The 21,022-nt window shown below is 40.1% G+C and overlaps 1 protein-coding gene across 2 annotated transcripts in view; it reads left to right on the forward strand.

Annotated features, from left to right (window-relative positions):
• Positions 1–21,022, forward strand: part of ARSG (arylsulfatase G) — a 1,771,349-nt gene that overhangs the window by 39,892 nt on the left and 1,710,435 nt on the right. Inside the window, exon 1 of one of the 2 annotated variants that reach the window (XM_044085118.1) lies at positions 9,944–10,050. The exons of the other annotated variant lie outside the window; for it this stretch is intronic. The gene's annotated coding sequence lies outside the window, so the exon portion shown is untranslated. Of the gene's footprint in view, positions 1–9,943; positions 10,051–21,022 lie in introns of those variants that run through there. 2 annotated transcript variants of the gene reach the window in all.

Genomic DNA, 21,022 nt, shown 5'->3' on the forward strand with positions numbered 1-21,022 from the left:
TCCCATTGAGATGCTAGGTGTGAGAAAAGTGACTTCTTGAAGGCAGAGTGGTTGGAAGTAGTGCGGATGTTTGGTGGTAGGGAGTTCCAGAGGTGAGCAAGGCTGAAGGAAAGGAGGTTTTTGCCTGGGGGATGATTTGGTTTGTGAACCTCTAGTAGATTTTGATTATTAGACCTTAGAGCTCTATTTGGATGGTGCATTTTAAAGGCAGAGGAGAGGGAGGGACAGTTAGAGGGGTTTAGAATAAGCTTGTGGGCTAGATTTAGTTGAGTATAAGCAAGATAGTTGGGAAGTTCTAACCATTTTAGTTTATGGAGGGAGAGACAGTGGTGAGTGGAAGACTTATGGGTGGTAGCGAATCTAGCAATTTTGTTATAACAAGAGCTGAGCTGTTTTTTTAAGGAGCACTGAAGATTAGTAAGTAGTGGGGCACCATAGAGGAGGGAGGGAATGAGGAAGGAAGTAGCTAGGGTGATTTTAGTGGTAGGTGTGAGGTAGGCATTTTGTCTATATAGCATGCCAAGTTTTTGATGTGTTTTTGATGTTCTTTTGTAGGTGGGAATTAAATTTGAGTTGGTTGTCAATAAGGACCCCAAGAAGTTTGGTCTCTGACACTATTTCAAGGGAGAGTTGTTTTGACTGGTAACTAAGAGTGAGTTTATGTTGGGGGGAGGGAGTTTGGAGGGAGTAAATAACATTAATTTGGTCTTGGTGGCATTGAGAGCTAGATGATTACATAGCATCCATTGCTCTGTGGCAGAGAAGGCGTCTTGAGTGAGTTTTTGTAGGGTGGAGATAGAAGAGGCAGAGCAGATGATAGTAGAATCATCTGCATATTGGATAATGCTGGAGAAGGGGATAGATTTGTGGAAGTCATTGATAAAGATGTTAAAGAGAAGAGGGCCCAATATGGAGCCTTGTGGGACTCGGTAGGGGTGTTTAGGAAGGAGGAAGTTGCTTTTTTCCATTTTACAGCTTGTTTTCTGTTGGAGAGATAGCTGGAGAACCAGTTCAGAGAGGAGGAGGATAGGTAGAGTTTTGAGAGTTTAGTTAGGAGCAGGTTGTGGGAGATAGTATCGAAGGCTTTGGAAAGATCGAGGAGTAAGGTGGAAACAATTTGTCCAGAGTCTCGGGCTTTATTTACTATTTCCAGGAAAGAGAAAATGGCAGTCATGGTGCTGTGATTAGGTCTGAAGCCATGCTGTGTGGGGGTTATAAGGTTGTTGTCTAGGAGATGAGGGAGGAGTTGGATTTGCACACATTTTTCAAGGATCTTTGAAATGGGGGACAGGATGGCTATGGGTCTGAAATTGGTTGTGGTATTATTGTTACCTCCTTAGTGTAATGGTATAATAAAGGCTTGTTTCCAAATTTGGGGAACAGTGCCTTCTAGTAGGGAGCGGTTAATCAGGATGCTAATTGGGTAGGCCAGACTTTCGGCAGCTATATTAAGAAAGTAAGAAGGGATATTATCAGGTGCATTGGTACATGGTTTCAGTTTCTGGACGTAGTTGGACACAGCTTTCTGTATGTTTCACAGAAAATGTTGCCAGACTTATTGCTGGCATGGTCAGATTATTTGTTGTCTTGCAAAAACATTTTGAGAAAAACAACCTGGCCTTGGGGCTTATTTTAGCCCACCTTATCTTTTCATTTCTTTAATTGTACAGTTCTAATACATGTTACATTTTGTCTAGATTCAAGGTACATTTTTAGCTTTGGTACAAGTAATGCTGACTATGGTTTATACTTTCAAGGATCTATTGTTTTCTTTATCAAAGCTTCTAGCAGCTGCATATTTTTTATGGCATAAGCAGAAATGAAATATCTCTGTTAGGTCTCATGACATTAGCAGAAATGAAATGTCTCTTGTTAAGTTTTTAATAGTTGTGCAGATTCGTGCAGTGTGAACAGAATAAATGTATTAACCCTTTTCAACTTCAAATGCACTAGGCATGCATATTACTATTATATATTTTTCTAACAGGGTCCAACCACATTACTTAAACTTGGGTTCGTCTTAAGTATTGGCCAGTTCTTTTTCACCACATCACAAATGATGTTAATGTTACTTGAATATGTTAAAGTTACCCTACTTACATTGCCTTCAGGTAAATATTTCTCCTTAGCTTGTTGGTCCAGAGGGTCAGAGAAATAGGGTCTAATCTCATTTCCAGTTGCAGATCTAACCTCATTAATAGCCCTTTCAATGACCTCTATTTTGTAACCACGCTCTATCAATTCTGTATGTAAAGTATCCATAGCTTCTTCTAGCTTAGTTTCATTTGTGTGCAGTCTCATTACTCTGAGCACTTGGTTTTTAACCACATTCCTTGGAATGTGCTTGGGGTGCATGCTAGTGTTGTGTAAGATGTTGTTCTTCCTACAGGGTTTCCTATACATATTAGTTCAAATGGTGCCTAGCTCATCCTTCTTAACTACAGTGTCAAGAAAGTCTATATCCTCAGCAGAGTAATGCATTGTAAATGAAAGAAACGTAGTTGTATTTTGTAGATAATCTTCAAACTCCGATAGTAGATTAGCTGGTCCTTGCCAAATAAAAAAAGACATCATCCACAAATCATTTATAAAATTTCGCATGTGAACTAAACCTAACATCTGTAAAAACTGACTGCTTTTCCCAATATGCCAAGACAATATTGGCATATGAGTTGGCACATGCCATGCCCATTGCAACCCCCAGTTTTTGCAGAAAATATTCCGATTCAAAGATGAAAACATTATTCTCTAGTATTAGATCCAGTATTGCACACAATAATTCTACCTTAGAGTTAGAAAAAACCTTATCAGAGGTAAAAAAATAAAGCGTTACACTATCTATTCCTACATTATTTAGAATGACCATAAAAAGTGAATTAACATCTAATGTTACAAGCAAAATGTCATTCAAATCATCCAAATTTATTGACCATTGATATAGGTCTTGTAGGAATTGCTTGGTATCCGTCAACACAGTTGTAATGGTGTCAAGAACCAATCTAAGTTGCTTTTCAACATATATATATAGAGATGGGTTCAGTCAGCCACCCTCTCCCCGAAACTATAGGTCAGAGACGGGGGTTAACAGCATCTTTATGCATTTTCGATAATCCATAAATAATGGGTATCCTGGGATGGTCTACTGTGAAGTAGGTATATAAACTGTAATAAATCTGATTCACCATCAGCAAATCATATAAATAAAAGTTAACTCTGTTAATGATTCCAGTAACTTGAAATCTTTGCAACTTTGTATAAACCTCTTCATCATTTAACATACTAGACATCTTTTCAGTGTAACTAATTTTGTCTAGAGCCACTATCCCTCCACCCTTGTCAGCTGGTTGAATCATTAAATGCTGTGCCTTAGTTAAATCATGCAAACCTTCCATTTCTTTAGAGGTCAAATTATAAAAAGTCACATCATTACACTTATTTGCTAAACAATTCCTTAGGTCATTTTCACATACATTCAAGAAAGCCTCTAGGGCTGGTTTAAATTCAGGAGTAAAAAACATTTGGTTTCTTAAAAAAGTCATGCAACTGAACTTTGTCTGGAAATATCACATTTAACATTACATTTCTAGCAAACAGCTTCAAGTCCAAAAAGACATCTGTTAAGTTTAAGTCTGTTTTATCTGCTGGAACAAAGGAAAGTCCTTTTATAGTACAGCAACCTGTTCTTTAGTAAGTTTGAATGATGATAAATTAAAAACTAGATCACCTGCTGCCATCCTCTTCTGTCTGGTTTCCTCCATTTCACTGAACTGTCCAACCCTGTCCTGGGCCTGGGTTGCCGACTCTGCGAACGCCCCTTCCATTTCTCCTGCTGTATAGGCAAAGCTTTCTCTAAAAAAACAGAGCTCAGCGGCTGAGATGTGGTAGGGGCAGAAGCACTATTCAAAGCTTCATTAGATTTAACCACAGGTCAAGTTTTTGGTTTAACAACCAGAACAGAATCTATTGATTCCCTGGAATAAAACTACTTGACATACTGGTTGAAGGCAATACAACACCTTCTCCAGTACTCAACTGACTTATTACATGTTGTTCAGGGAAACTAACATCAGAACAAGCTCTGTGGCTGCTAGAGCACTCCCTGAGGCTGATGCATCCACATATCCACTTCCTTAGGTCAGAGTATCTTTCCTGTAATGTTCTTCCTTCTGGCAACTCCCTCCCTGACTAGGTATTGTTCCTGTGGGTTGGTTTAGGCTGTTAGATCTGCCCACATGTAGGTTTTCTTTGGACCATGAAAAAACATAGCCTCTTTGAAAGTCCTGTGAATCCCTTTTTAGTTTCTTAAGCTTTTCACCCCGTAATCTCTGCTCATAGAGTGAAATATTACAAAGTAGTTCTTCCATGAGCTCTATATATATTTCTCCTTTGTGAGTATCCCTCAGCTCACTGAACATTTTGTTGACTTCCCTGGCAAGGGATTCCTCCTCTGGATGAAAATACTCATTCAGTAGATGGACGTAATTGAAACTAAACTGCAAATTTAATTCTTGCCAGTGTTTAGCAGCTCAGGAAAACTGTCTTTTTTGTTTGGCAAGGACCAGCTAATCTACTATTGGAGTTTGTAGATTATCTACAAAATACAGCTACCTTTCTTTCATTTACTATGCATTACTCTGCTGAGGATATAGACTTTCTTGACACTGTAGTTATAAAGACTGAGACAGGCAGTATTTGCATTAGTATGTGTAGGAAACCCTGTAGGAAGAACAACATCCTACACAACATTAGCATGCACCCTAGGCACATATGTTATAGACAGAACTATATAGACAGGGTATTCTGAAAGGAGGGGTATGTATGCATGTAGAGCGTGTAGTGCCTATAGGTATGTGTGGACGGTTACTTCTGTTACACATCCTAGAACTATGAGAAAGATTGAGTTTAATTTTTATGCTGACTGCACAGATAAGAACATAGTTTATTGGGCACAGTGCATTGTATGTGAAGGGTTCTATACTGGGAAAACCAATTGAACATTGAAAGAAAGAGTACGTGAGCATAATAGTGATATATGCAATAGGAAATAAAGTAATGCGTTAGCCAAATGTGATGGAAACTGATGATACCCATCAATTTAAGTTTCTGGTTCTGCATAAAGTTGGTATTAATATAAGAGGAGGTTATATAGCAAATGAAACAGAATATATTGAGTTAAGATGGATTCTTGACCTGAGGGCTACTGTATAACCAGGTCTGAATAATGTTATGTCTTTAAACCTGCTCTGAAGAGGAGAGGATTGCATCATTAATTGCACCATGTGACTTGACATCTCTTAATTGTATGGCTGGTTATCTGTATATAAGGCTTTAACTGTTTTATTATTCTTTATGGTCTGAAGAAGCGGGTAAGCCGTGAAAGAGCTTACCAGTTTGTTTTGTGTACATTTATTACTGTTACTAAAACTGTTTTTACTCAACTTCAGCCTTTTCTGAACGTTTGTTTTTTGGAATATTACTGTGTTTGGACTTAGTCTGGGTTCCTATTGAGCTTTTGTTATAACCCTAATCATGCACCAGCCTGAGATCCATAGTCTGAGGGCTTCATAGAGTCCAGGGAGGTATGTTTTAGTTCATTCACACCTACATGAACTATGATGGAATCATACTGATATCTGTGGTGTAATGACTTGAGTGCATGCATGATTTATGGATCTTGACTTCAGATAAGCAACTAGCATTATCTTTTCTTTGTTCAGCCTGGTTAGAGGGGCATCAGTATGTCTTACAATGGAGTACCCTAAGATAACAGTCCTGGGAAGTGTGTTTTCTTGCCTTAGGGGCTTAGCATTTGGGACTCCACTGATAGTGAATCTATGTGTGATATTAGATGCTTTTTGTCTGAGTGCCTTTTGGGTTGCTGCGGCATATTGATTTACCAACAGGCAGTCTTACTTGTTTAGGAAGATTGATTTTAAGTGCCTCAGCATACATTAGTCTATGTGGGTATTGTGTGTTATGTGAGGTGGGTGTTGTATACGCGGGTTCAACAACCTGATATGTGCAGGTATGTGAGAGTTTAGCCTGCAATGTCATATGTAAGTACACTTCTTGCATACTGTGCCTGCTTCTTTAAGAATTAAGTGGTTGCTAGCAAATGTAAGACAATTGCTATATTGTCTCAAGACTCCCATATGCACCAAGCTGGCTACAAGAAAGTTAGCGCATTGTAAATCCATACTGGCCAGTCCTTTAATTGGTGAGCTACAAGGGGATGGTGTATTAGGGTTAGAAAGATATTAAGAGTGCTTTGTTGGTACAGACTAATAAGGGTACTTTATTGGACAGATTATGCTAAACAGTGCTAAATTCTAGCAAGTTTGATGTTTACAAAATTTTTAATTCTACCAAATCTATAGATATTGCTACTCAACACCCAACTGGCTGCTCTGTGCCTGTTGGAGCACAAAGTGTTTGCTCTGTATTTACTGCTTTAGAAGGTACAGTTTTATGGACTGTTCCAGAGGGAGAATTTGATTTCTAGATATTTGCTACTGTACAGGACACTGCTAATCACCATTGCGTGTACGCATCTCCACACAATCAAACCAAATTTATAGCAGCACAGAAGAAACAGAAAACTAAGTAATGGGCCCTTTGCCCAATAAAAACAACTACACTATGAGCCCTTTTGTGTGTTTCCCAAGTCAGGTAGACCAGACAAACATGTCCTGCCAGTGCCATAAGAGGAATAAACTCAGTTCTCATAAGGTAAAAGGACAGTAGAAGAGACTCACAAGTGCAATAACACCACAAAACAATTAAACAACCAGCTGGAAATCCTTTTTTGAAAGCAATTTCAAAACAGCATTACAGCAGTACCAGACAGAAAGAGCAATTTTTTTACAACAATACAATGAAATGAAAAAAAAAGCAGGAAACCAGAGCGATCGCTTAAATAAATTTAAGCAAGTGAGATTTAGCAATCAAAAATCAAAAGGCTTTGCCTGGATGGCACCAGATACAAGTAAAACACTTCTGGAACACAGGCTAGGATGTCAAGTTTTGCTGAGCTATGGGAAAGTGAGCAGAAGACAACATGTAGAAAAAGAAGTTTACTCAAGAGCAATACTGGTTGGCTGGGTTGGGTACTCAGTATCATGCATGCATGGAAAACAATGGGTGGGAAGAGTACTTAAATAGCTTATACAGTAGACATGAGCATTGAAAGAGGAGAGGGAGGGGCTTTGGAAATCAGATTACCATAAGGGGTAGAGACCAAAGACACAGCCTTATAAAGCCACTAAAGGAAATGGGTGGGAGGGTAAGGGTTGGGAAAATTTTCAAGGAAGAAGCAGGCTGGTTAGAGAGGGATCCAATCAAATAAAGCCAACACTGGAGGTCTTTTAGAAGTTTTAGCTTAATGTCTCTGTGAGGGATGGGTCAGACACAAAGAAAAGCGGAACAGAAGGCACTAGAATGCAAATATAAGTAGGTAAATGATAAACAGAATGTAAAATTGTAAGAGCAAAACTGAAATATCAGTAGTGTAAAATCATTGTAGCACAACTCTTGGAGCAGAAAACAAAAAGCTCTCACTATTGAAACTCTACTAAAGTATAAGACACCAGACTGTGCAGAAATTTACCAGTAACACTGCTTATGGAAAAATGAAGTAATTAATGACTAAATACGGCTCAAATATGGCAGTAGTATACAGTTTTGCCACAACTGTGAATGAAATGACAAGCATAATGCCCAGCACAATGTTTAAAATGTAAATGGAGAGGTAATTCTACTTGTGGAAATAGAGGTGCAGTATAGTGTAGAAACACAATCTTCCCATAACTGCAAACTACAAGACTAGGGTCCCAGAGCAAACTAAAATATGTAAACATAACTTTTTGTCTAAATATATTGAAAAAAAGTAGAAAAGTACAAAGTAATATTACCACACAGGTCACTATAAATAGAACTTCAGTATTTAAGCAGAATTTAAATAATTATCTGTCCTTTTTGATGGAATGCTTGTTACTGATAGTTCAAGGCTTTCCTCTCCTCTCCATGTCTTGTTTCCATTTGTCTGTGTACAGTTTCTTAGATTTGTCTTGTTGTTAAACTGCTTCCTTGCTCAGCCACTGGGTGACCATGGTGAGTCCTGCTTTAGCTGCTTGTCACCTGTTTTATGATATGGTTCTTTTTAAGCTGGTCTCAGTCCAAGTATCTTACATATCAGTGATTAGATGACATGCCAAAATATCTAGGATTAATTTACATGTGGTTGCTGTAGAAAGTCTTTCAGGTAAATTAAAGGTCTGAGATTAATTCACATGTTGTTGCAGAGGGTCCTAGAGGTAGACAAGCCATCTAATCCCACATGTCTCAGCTTATATCTCTTCTGGAGGGAAGCATAGATAAATCCATGATCATGTTGCTCCTTAAGCCCCATTTTATTTTCCTTAAATAACCTGTCCTTAAAAACACCTGGTGGCAACAAGTGTAAGTCTGAAGTAATGTTAGTCATACAGTAACAACTCAACTCCTGTTACAGAGCATAAGATAGAAAACAATGTCAAAACCCAAAGGGTATTGGGTTGCTGTTAATGACAGTCATCTCAGTAGTGACTGTGGGACACTGGAGATGTGTAGTCTATGAAAAAAGGTAACGCTTGGGATGCCAGTAAAGAAAAAAGTAATTTAAAAAATGAAAACGTCACCAAGTTCTGAAGGGCTATCAATGGAATTTGCCTTTTTCTGTCATTAAAAATCAGTATTCCTGCCTATAAGCTGACTAACTGGGGTGGTATTAAGTGCTTTCTGACCCAAACTGGGAAGAGTTTCCACTCAGAAGCATATACTTGCCAAGTGGAAGACATCCTAGCCGTCTCAGTAACTACAACTTGCCCAGGGCAGGCACCTCCTTTGGTTCAAACTTGCTATGACTCTACTTCCTTGAACTTTATAATTAGCTGTAGAAGTAAAGGGAATGGCAAGAAGGCACACGGAAATATTTCATACCACCTGTTAGAAAATGTATCTGCTTCCTCCTCTCCCACCTCTCCATTGCTCTGGTGCACTACACAGCTCTTAAGGAGTAATTTGATCAAGACTGCAACAGTACTGCCTGTGTTGTCTTGGGGAACAGCATAATTTCAAACACTGAAACAAATCCCGGAAGTTCAGCCCTGTCACTTGTTAACCTTATCCCAGAGGTATATTTTATCCCAATAATACCACAGTGCTCAGAGAGTGACATTTATTTTCTTTCCATTTCCATCAGTGTAATTCAGGATCTTGAAGTTACATGCACTGTACAAGTGGCATAAAACAAACTGAAGTCCCTGGAGTTAGTTGAGCTTATATAGCCACTGTTTGTTGTGACAGTGTGCTGTAGTACAGAGCACATGTGCGCGAGCACACACACACACACACACACACACACACACACACACACACACACACACACACACACACACACACACACACAAACAGGCACCCCCACACCCACACCCACAATTGCAGGATCTTCTGAGGCACTTTTCCATACAGTAATTGTCAGTAAGGATGAGCTCAGCTCTAGGGACCATCAAGGAAGGTCCCGGATATTAGCTCATCTAACTGCTATGTTCGTACTTTGTCAAAGGTTTATTACTTTTCTTTGAGACGTTACACACATAGCAATAATAAACAATACTAATGGTAAAATTCAGGGAAAAATGGGAATCTGTGGCTGAGATCTAAGGATGGGATTCTAAAGGTATGAGTTCCATTTTTGATATATCACAAAATAATTATCTCACACTGAAGTTTTAATAAGGCAATGAGTCTTCTTTGGAACTTTTATTCTGTTTATTATCAGCAGCAAGAAGTCTGTTGCAACTATGACGACTTTTCATGTACAGCTTTATTTCTTAGTAAGTGCTGCTTACAACTTTTTTCCATCTGGCGACCAATAAAAATGCCAAGGTATCCATCTGCAAATGACTCGTCACTTCCTTTCCAGTGCAACATGAACTTGTACCTCTGGAGGTCTTGTGCTTGGATTTCCTACATTCCTTTCCTTTTACCATGGGGCCCTTTGTTCTGTTTACGGTAAAACTTACTCAGATGTAATTTCTTGCTGAAATCATGTTATATTTTTGCTCTGGGACATGGATAATGAATGAGATGTTGCATGCAATGTGGTTATTTTTTTTTCCAGACGTTCCACACTTGTAATAACACTGTTCTAAATGCTTAGCTTGACAGAGTAATATGTGATTTCCTATGCATAAAACCTCAACGTTACATTAGTAGGTCGGGGGAAAAAAAATATTGCCTTCAGAATGTCAAGATTCAAAACAAGCAAACCAGTAACTTTTTTTATTATAGTTCTGCAAGTTTGTGCTAATACCCTTTATCTATCGTTATCCTCCAGGGATTTGTTAAATAATTTTGATAAGTATATATTGGTGGAACTGCCAAATAAACCACAGCAGGCCTTGACTGAGGTTGGTTTGCCTGCTGTAAGCAGCATTGTCCTACATGCTGCTGGGCATGTAATTGTCAGAGTACACACTCTACATTGTATCTGATATTGTGGGAGCTACAGAACATTATATTTTATTTTAACATTTTTGTGTAAATTTAATTTTTATTTTTGCATATATTTGCTGTGCATTGTGGATATAAAGGCATGATTATAAACAAACTTTCTAGCTTAATATGTATTTTGTATTTAAAGCTTATAACTGACAAATGTTAATTTACTTTATTATTTCATTTTTAATCTGGTAAGACTGTGTACAAACACATTCTTTCTGTGGGACAACGCAGGATGAAATGGGTTGTGTGAATGAATTCTGTTCCATAAAGAAAACATTTCTGCTAATCTGCCAAACAAAACCTTCAGAAATGTCAGTCCTAAGAGTTACTGCTCTTACTAAATACAATCATGTCTGAGATTGCCCAGACTCAGGATAAGACAGTGATTTGCGTGAGTGTCCTGTTGATTAAATCGAACATGATCGCACAAACAATTATTGACATAAAGGAACCTTGATCTTGGTTAATGAAATGCTGATGCCAAAAGTATGTAGGTAGAGTCATGAGACCGAGTCACAGAATATGAATCAAACTGTGAATACAGCCAGACCCACTTCATCATCTGCTCTTAAGGAATCGTATTACTAGTATCTGGTAGTGATTTACTACACAGTGTGTATATTCATCAATAAAAAGGGGACATCAAGTCTTCGGGATAATCTAAGCTCTGACTGAAGCATTCTACATTGAGCAGCATATTGTCACTCATATAGCATTGAACATTCATGCCAGTGATTGTCTGAAATAATAAAATGAGAATATTGAAGTATGAATAGGAAAATGTAAGGCTATACCATCAGCATACTCTTAAAAGTGGCAGTAAACTCCAACTTTTGGCACGGAACCTTCCCAATAACATATCTGAAAATGCTAAGCACATACTGTAACTAACTAACTAACTAACTCACTAACTAACTAAATGCATAACCACATAATATGATGGGGACTGCAATTAAAGGCAACAAAAAAAATCCTTCACCCTTCTCCACACATTCATGAGTAGCTTAGGGGTGGATCTTGCTTATTCTTCCTTCAAAGAAGGCAGCATGGCACACACAAACTACCACCACTCTGCTACCAATGGTTTGTTGTGGTAAGTGCCTTTGTCTGCTTATCCTCTTTGTCAGCCTTTTAAAACAGAGCTAAGTCAGTTGCTCTGGCTATCCTCCCCAAAACTCAAAATAAATGGGGTAAGATGGTTACAAATATTATGCACCATTGACTATAATGGTTACAAATATTAAGCACCACTGATTCTAAGATAAATGCTGTCTGTAGTAGGAAATTAATATATTTATCAGGAAAGAACATTCTGTGTGTGTGTGTGTGTGTGTGTGTGTGTGTGTGTGTGTGTGTGTGTGTGTGTGTGTGTGTGTCTCTCTCTCTCTCTCTCTAGATATATATATATATATATATATATAGATATATATATATATATATATATGGTTTACTATGGTTAGTGCGAACAACAGTCTGTCGGCAGCACTGCTGCCGAAAATCAGAATGTTGGGCACAAAACATAAATGGATGGGATAGTCGAACACACTCATGCAAATGCTGTAGTGTATTCGCATAAGTGTATTTGACTACCTGCACGGAGATCACTGTACAGTGAGGATTGGAAATTCATCCATATCCCCACTGTAGTGTGATTTTGGAGTTAGAATATATTAGTGGGGGGGTGCAGCCCCCCTGCAAAAATGTTATTTGTCATATAGGAGTCTGATTTACATCAGCTCCTATACGGCTATCACGTGATGGTTTCAGCCACAATGTGGACTCAAATGTGTTGATCATTTGGGTCGACACTGTGGCTGGTCTGAATGTGTGTTTTCGGGTTTACTATTCGTTGTTTCAAACAGCAAATGTTTTGCCGTTCAGATAAACAATAGTTTGTTTGTGTCTTTCGGCTTTTCCCGGTTAGGGGTCGTCACAGCGGAACTCCGGTCCGCTAATGATTGGCAGTAGATTTTTACGTACTGGCTTGCCGGGCCTAATGCACAACCTTCAATGAAGGAGCGCCCATTCACGCATGTCACTACACAGAAGACGCTCTAACTGAGAATCGAATGGGCGCCGTCTATATATGGATCCACTTTGAAATCCCGAATTTCAATATTCCAGACTTACAAAGCCGAAAACACTAAATCCTGAAACTCCATAACAGCGAAATTTAAAATCCCAAACATACAATACATATACAGCACACACATACACATGCACACAGCTTCCCCCCACAATCAAACAGATAATCCTACACTATAGATAAGATGGGGAGAAGCCCCCCTGCACCCCCCACTTAAATATACTAGCTCCAAGATCGCACAGAGACACAAAAAACACTCACACGCACACACACACACACACACACACACACACACACATCACAGTCATAACACACACTGACACACACTAAAGCACCTAACCAACACACATGCACATACATTATACCTAAACTTCCACCCATCAATTCACACACCGCACCCCCAGAAGCATGAAATTCAACATCTCTGGGTTTCACGATTTTGAATTTCGCGCTTCTGTGTTTTTGTGATTATGTGATTTGGGTATATAATTTCAAAATACTGAAATTTGAGATTTCAGTATATATATATATATATATATATATATATATATATATATATACACACACACACACACACACACACACACACACACATACACGTGTGTGTGTTTTGATGTTGATTTATCTTTATGACAGCATTGTTATTAAAAATAGAATGCAAGGCTGCTGCCTGCCAGATGACACTGTATTAGGGTCTTGACTAATGCAGATCAGCTAGGTTTGCCAATGGAGGCAATTACCAGAGGGACAGAGAGATAGCAGGAATAGACATGGCATTAGGAAGCACAAGGTTAGTATGAAGGGGGTTGAAGATGATTGAGCAGCATGCAGAATCTAGGGTGGTGTGTTGCCTAAACATGAAAAACCAAGGGAATAGACAGACATCACTGCTTATATTATATACCTCCAAAATGACTGGCTGATGGCTACTTAACTAATCATTCTACCTGTCCCTGATACTGATTTGAGATAAGTCCTGATGGCTAGCATCCATGCCCATTAAAGATATGCTAAATGGATAATTCCTCTCAAAAGAAAAGGACCCTCTGAAGAAAGACTGAACTCAATAACTGTGAGGATGCCTCATAACGTAACTGATAGGTTACTTAAGTTTTGATTTCAGGGTTTGGGAAATATATTCAGCATTTTGTTTCCTAGAGCTGCTGGTCAGCATTAAAATAATGCCAATGTCGTTATGCAGTGATATGTAGGATTATTTAAATAATTTACTATATTGGATTCTCTGGGCAGCTGCGGTGGTGCAGAGGTTAGTGTTGCCACCTCACAGCAAGAGGTTCTCCGGTTCGATCCTTGGCTGGGGTGCCTTCTGTGCAGAGTCTGCATGTACTCCCTGTGGTTGCATGGGTTTTCTCTGGGTGCTCCAGTTTCCTTCCACATCCCAAAGACATGCTGTAGGTGGATTGGACACTCTAAATTGGCCCTAGGTGTGAGTGTATGCGTGCATGTGTGTGCCTTCTGTGGAAGGTTGGGTGCTGGGCTGGCAACTCGACACCATAAACCTCCACTGCCAATCATGAGCGGACAGGTGATCCGCTGTGGTGACCCCTAACTGGGAAAATCCAAAAGAAGAAGAAGCTATATTGGATTCTCTACACTGTTCAACAAAATACTTTGTCCTGCACTAATTTATTTCAGTGAAGCTGATTAGAATGTTGAAAACCAAAAATGTCAACCTTCAGAATATTGAATGCAAAATGCCAAATATTCAGGGTGACAAATGCCGGTAGCTCATTTCTGTGATCGCAGTACAGCTTGGAGTGAAATTTTACCCTTTTCTCACTGTAGTGTGATCTTGGAGTTTGTATATCTAATATATATAATTATCAGGGGGTGTTGGGATCTTGACTCCTTGTAAAAAAACATTTTATATTTTTTAGCTTGGTTTTGATATTATGAGTGTTAGAAGTTCTGGGTTTGATGTTTTGAAAGTGGACTATTTACAGATTTGACAGTGTGACATAGATCCTTCATTTCAGTATTGTTTGGCAGAAACTAGATAATACTATGGACAATGGTACAAAGATGTTTTCACATGTACTTGAGCTGCCACCTACTCATGCAGAGGGGACTTCAGTTTAATGTTTAATCTGAAGGATGACACACTCAGGAGTACATCACCCTACAATGCTGCACTACAGTGTTAGGAATCCAGTCACCTGGAGTGGGAACAGAACCCACAACCATATGGTCTCCCAGCCACTGCTGTGCCACTGACACTGGAAGCAGTCAATAGTAATTACAGTCTGAGCAGCTGGTTACACTTGAGGAATATGCTTTATAAGCATATTAAATGGAACAGACTTTGATTAAACTTTAGAAAATGCACATAAAAATAAGATACCACATTGTTTATGAGTGGCCCAGAGAGACTATTTAACTTAGAGTGAAAGCTGATTGAAAAACAAGAAAACGTATATGTAACTTGGGTAAAATGGGACCAAGCTGCATTAGAACTTAACAGTAGGATTATTGAAGTAGGAAAGGGTTAATATTATAGGAGAAAATGGCCTTTCTTGTACTTGGGGAAATCATCAAACAATTTCTGAAAGTTTTTTTTTTCTAATTGCTAACTTTATTCAGGTAATCCACTGTGAGAGATTTAAACCAGGATAATTTAAACTGTAAATAGGAAAATCTGGAAACTGTGTATGAGTAATGTAACAAATTAGAATGATTCTTTTGAGCTGTTTCACAGTTGCTGCAAAGAATCTAATGGATGGCTATATTTTTAGTTTGAATAAACGTTTGAAAATAAAAATAACACATTTGTAGCACTAAGTGCCAAGAGTTACAAAATCTAGATGGTGCCATTTTTCCCCTTAGTAAACGATAAATTTGTCATTTCACTAAATCCTTGTTTAAATTAAGATTTTAAAGGAGGTATTTTCTCACTCAGTCTCTAATTAGAAATGCTGCTACATGTTTACCCAAAATGTAACAGCAAGGCTATCAACCATTGCATAACATCTTTTTTTGACTGTAATGGTACCATAACATCTAAATATGCACAGCTCATTGAAATAAAACTCTACTATGCCGCACTTTAGTAACTTGGAACCACGAAATGAGTTCAACTTCAATTTTATAACTTTTCCTTGAGAGTACATTTCACACTATAGGAAAAATAATGAAATTGCTAGACTGATGTGCTGTCTTTTAACAACACAAAGCAGATTCAGACTTGTATGTCATGGGACATATTCCTGGGTACATTTGGCCAGGGGAGCATGGCTAAAGTGTAGTTCAGCTGTAGAGGCATATGGCTGTTGCAGATTCACTGCAGGCACAGAGAAGCATGTGACGTCATGCCTACAGTTCCAGTGCAAAGGGCAGGGAACGTTATGTGTGTTATGCCTGGTGGGCAGTACATGCTCATGTAACAGCAACATGTGGAAGTGCGCTACAGAATGTAGGAAATCCTGTAAGCTGCTGTAGTCACACTTACGATCCAGCATGTGTTGTAGGCTGTCTTTACTAGATGCTGTGAAGGGGTAACAATTTGCGCACATCCCTAGATGCTGTGAAGGGGTAACAATTTGCACACATCTCTGCCACATTAGTAAATTCATTGGTCATTGTACACTGCTTTTTCACTGCCACTGACTTGGCCACTGAGCATCTGCTATTGATGTCTGCCATACTGCCTACTGCCTGTGTGTGTTTTGGGGGGCATGGACATTATCCCTCCCCATGCAGTTGGTTACTGAACTATGGGCATAGTGCTGCATGCTTCTCTGTGACCCCATTGAATTTGATGCAACAACATATGTCTCTGCAGCTGAATTTCACTTCAGCCATGTGTCCCTGACTACAAGTAGATGCAGAGAAATTTTCTGTAACCTATAAGCTTGAATTCATTACTTTAATGAAAACACTGCTTTTCTGTCACTGCAAGGTACACTTGAGATTTTGTCAATTGAAGAAAATCAGTAAAAATATAGCATTTGCTTTCTGCTGTACTCCAGCAAATGTTTCAAACATACTGGAGGGCCTAATTTAATTCCTTGCATTAAGTGTTGTCTCCTTCTCAACAATCCATACATTTTAGAAAATTATATGCCAGACGTGTATATTGCATACCTTTTTTTTTACAGTGCATAAACTCATTTCTAAGAAAAACTACATTTCTTCTGTCAGCAAGGCCTGCTCCGACTTGTGTGAGTAAAAGCCTTCATTCATTTCACTTCTGTCATTTCCTACATAGTTGTCATTGTAACTGTATGGTCTATTAATTTCCAGTCTATTATGGACCATTTTTTCAACGAATCATAACTTTCTCAAGGTTGTAAAACCTTGGGAGATTTTATATTATGTATTACATTCCTTCCTCTGCAGCCTCTGGCTCACCCTTTACCCTCCCCCTTCCCTCCTCAGTCAATCTCTCAGACCTGTTGTAACATGCTCAAGTACCTCACTTCATCTTAACTCCAAATACATGTCCGACTGACTTACACCTAGCTTCTTCTCACTACCATGTATACTCTAAGGGATTTGGATTTCCTGAGGTGGAGCATGTCCATTAATTCTGGGTTGGACATGGCTTTATATGTCAGGTACAGATCGCCTCTGAGTAAGCGGTAAGCAACTGAGTAGAGCTGGAGTTTCTTTAGCCTAACTGCGTAGGGCATCTGTTTGAGTCCCTTGATCCGCTTGTGAGGTACTTTTGGGGTCTTTCCAGTTGCTGCAGGTTTTGGGTAAGGTACATCCCAAATGGGGCATTGTATTCAACTATGGGCCTGATGAGTGATTAGTAGAGGGACACAATGACCTCTCTTGATCTAGATGTGAACCCTTTTGTGATAAGGTGGGCTATATAGAAGGTCTTTCTAACCACTTTGGCAACGTGATTGTCAAAGGAGAAATTGCTATCTACTTGGGTCCCCAAATCCCTAATTACTTCTTCCGTACTTAATGGATTACCACCTATGTGGTAATTTGTGGACACTTTGTTTTTCCCAAAGGGGATGACTATGCACTTTTTGGCATTTAGCTTTAGGCCATGGCTCTGGCACCAGTTATCTGTCTCTGTGAGACCCTTCTGGAGGATGCTTGTGTCAGTCAGTGAGTCAATTATGGCACCCAGTTTGCAGTCATCTGTGAACTTGGTCAGCCATAGTCCTTCCGTGTTAGCCTTTTCCTCAGAGAAATATATACTGAACAAGAGAGGTCCCAGGACTGAGCCTTGTCGGATGCCACTTGTAACTGGTTTAGAGTCTGACATGGCACCTGCAATTCTGACCCTGTGGGTTCTATCCCTGAGCCAGTTTGCAACCCAGCTTGTGACATAGGGGAAGATATTTAAGCTGGTGAGCTTATTTATGATGCCCGAGTGGGGTATTGTGTCAAAGGCTTTTGCGAGGTCCAGGTAGGCTGTGTGGACTACCTTCCCTTCATCTATGGCCTTGGTGACTGTTTCAAAGAAGTCAACCAGGTGCAAAAGGCAAGATCTGCCCTTAACAAAGCCAAATTGGGTAGGATCCAGTGTTTGGAGGTTCCCAATGTCTTTGTTTATGAGTTCCATGATGATACACTCCATAGCTTTGCAGACCAGGCTAGTCAGGCTTATAGGGCGATAGTTTCCAGGGTCCGTTGTGGCACCACCTTTGTGGAGTGGGACCACTGTTGCTGTACGCCATTCCTTGGGTACATATCCTGTAGTAAGGCTGAGATTGAACAGTGACTTTATGTGAGGGTTCAGTTCTTCTTGGAGCTCATGTAAGATGCAGCCCGGGACACCGTCCAATCCCACTGATGCTGTGTTTTTTGCTTTGGAGAGGACAGCTCTCACCTGTGCATCTGTGATGTCAGGGAGGCTACACTCTGTTGGGATAGACATTTGCTCTTTTGGGGGGAAGGGGGGGAGAAGTTTGCACTGAACCTGTCTGACAGGATGTTGGCAACGTCTGTGGGTTCAGTGTATTTTTTGTCATTTTGCACTAACTCAGAGCATATCTAGGAGTTGCCACCCAGGTTCCTGACATAACTAAAGAAGGCCTTGTGATTATCTTTAGCGTCTTGTGCAATTTTTCTTTCGAAGCTGGCCTTAGATGATTTTATGAGGGATCGTAGTTTCTTGCTAGTACTGATCAGAGATGCCTTCCCTTTTTGGGATTTTGCTCTATCATGTAGTAGCTTCCTCCTTCTGTTGTATAGCTTATTTATGGCTGGAGTCCACCAGACAGGTCTCTTGCCTTTGGAGGAGTGTGTCTTGGTTTTATTTGGGATAGCATGATTCATGCATTCCTGTAGGAGTCCATAGAATGCGTTTGTAAAGGATTCTGCGGTTTGGGCCGCATTTTCCACTGGCCCGGGGGCTTTGAAGGATTCCACCTCAGTTTTGAGAGGTCTGAAGTTTGCTTTTGAGAAGTTCTTCACCGTGGTTTCCTTGGCTGGGGATGGGGATGGGATATGGATGTCCAGTGAGATTAATTTATAGTCAGATCTCACCAATGAGGGGTATACCTCTGGTATGGAACATTGAGTCCCCATGATGGTGATGATCAGGCCCAATATGTTTTCCCCTCTTGTGGGAGTGGTGACCAGTTGTTCCATAGCATTTGAGTTTATAAATTCTAAGAACCGTTGGGCGAGGGTTTTGAGGCTTGAGTAGTGCTCCCAGTCTATGTTTGGGTAGTTGAAGTCACCCAGTATAATGGTGTTTGGAGAGACCTTCATATTCTCCAGTGTTCTCAGGAAAGCCGAGTGGGGTTCCTGAGTTTGGGAGGGTGGTCTGTAGCAGGCTACAAACTGAAAGGCAGTTTTGCCCAGTGTTAGTTGCACATGGATGGTCTCTGATGCTTCGTGCAGTGCCACTAACCTGGAAGTGTGGGTATCTTTGATGAATATGGATACTCCCCCTCCTTTTGTAGTTCGGTCTGAGTTTTGGGGTCGAAAAGCATGGTATGAGGTATAACCTGGTGGTGCTGGGGTGCTCTCGGGAGCCTTGAGCCAGGTTTCTGTTACTGCACAGATATCAATATTCTCCATACTGATGAGAGCCTCGAGTGCGTGCATCTTGAGGTTTAGACTTCTGGCGTTGAGCAGCATTACCCTTAGTTTCTTTTTCCTTGTGTGGTCTATGGAGGTGGGTTTGTCTTTTGAGCCTTGCCTAAACAAGGCACTATGGGGGTGGCAAGAACCTTAGCCAGTATTCGAAAGCCCAGGGGTAACAGGTGCAAGCCGTCCCTAGCGAAGCAACATGACTTGTCGAGCATGTCATCCCAGGCTGACAGACACTGGATCCCCTTTGAATGACACCAGTACTTTAGCCAATTGTTAAAATTTATCATTTTGTCTTTATACTGTGGCATCATTCTTGGTAGGGGTAAAATGCTACTCAAGGTCAGGGTCATACCCACCTGGGCTACATGATCAGAGAGCTCCTCTATGTCTCTTTTCATGTAGTCCAGTGAAGTACATCTCAGGTCATTCACACCAGCATGGACAATGACGGAGTCATATTTATACTTGCTTTGGAGTGACCTGAGTGTTTGTGTTATGTGGTAGATCCTGGCACCCGACAGACAACTTACAGTGACCTTCTCCTTGTTCAACCTGGTGAGTGGGACGTCAGTGTGTCTGACAATAGAGTCACCTATTATAAGTGTATTAGGTGTGTCGTTTAGCCTGAAGGGCTGTGACTGCGTGGCACACTGACTTTGTGAAGTATGTGATACGTGTATATTGTTGTGGGGTAGCAGTTGCTTGGATGTCTGCTTTGGAGGTCTCTGCTGCTTGGGCAGATTTTTATTTATAGCCTCCGAGTATGTTTTTGTGTGTTTATGTGTTTGGTTAGCTGTTGCGATAGGTCTATGTGAGACTGGATTTGTGGTGTGTGTGGTTACCTTCTCCTCCTGACTGACTGCACCAGTACTGGGTTGAGAGAGCTCAGCCTCCAGTTTGGCTATATAGTTGCATCTCTCACATATACTTGAGCTTGTTGTGAGGTGGAGAGGGTGGTCTGTGTACATAAGGCAGTTGTAACATTGCTTCAAGATTCCCAGATTCACCAGCTGGACTGTAGAGTAAACCCAAAACTGACTTTTGGACATGCCAGAATAGTATAAGGAACTAATTTTTGACTGCTCAAAAAGGACCAATAGGGAGTCAAGTACTTAAAGGGAGTATAAGAGGGTGTAGTGCTTTAGTTTATTAGTGCTTACTTATAAGATTACTTATACGAGCAACTGCAGGGCTTTAGAATGAAAATAGAGTGCTTACTTTGAGATTTAGAACAGTTCTAAGGGAAAAAGTGAAAAGCAGACTTTGTGGAGCCGGGAATAGTTTAAACCCATTTAAGCGGTGATGACTGATGCTGTGCTATGCGCAAAATCGTGCAAAACCATGCAAATGCGGGTTTTAAAGCATGGAAAC

This window comes from Protopterus annectens, chromosome 10.part0 (genome assembly GCF_019279795.1).
Source record: "Protopterus annectens isolate FY-2018-M chromosome 10.part0, PAN1.0, whole genome shotgun sequence".
Lineage (NCBI taxonomy): Eukaryota > Metazoa > Chordata > Ceratodontiformes > Protopteridae > Protopterus > Protopterus annectens.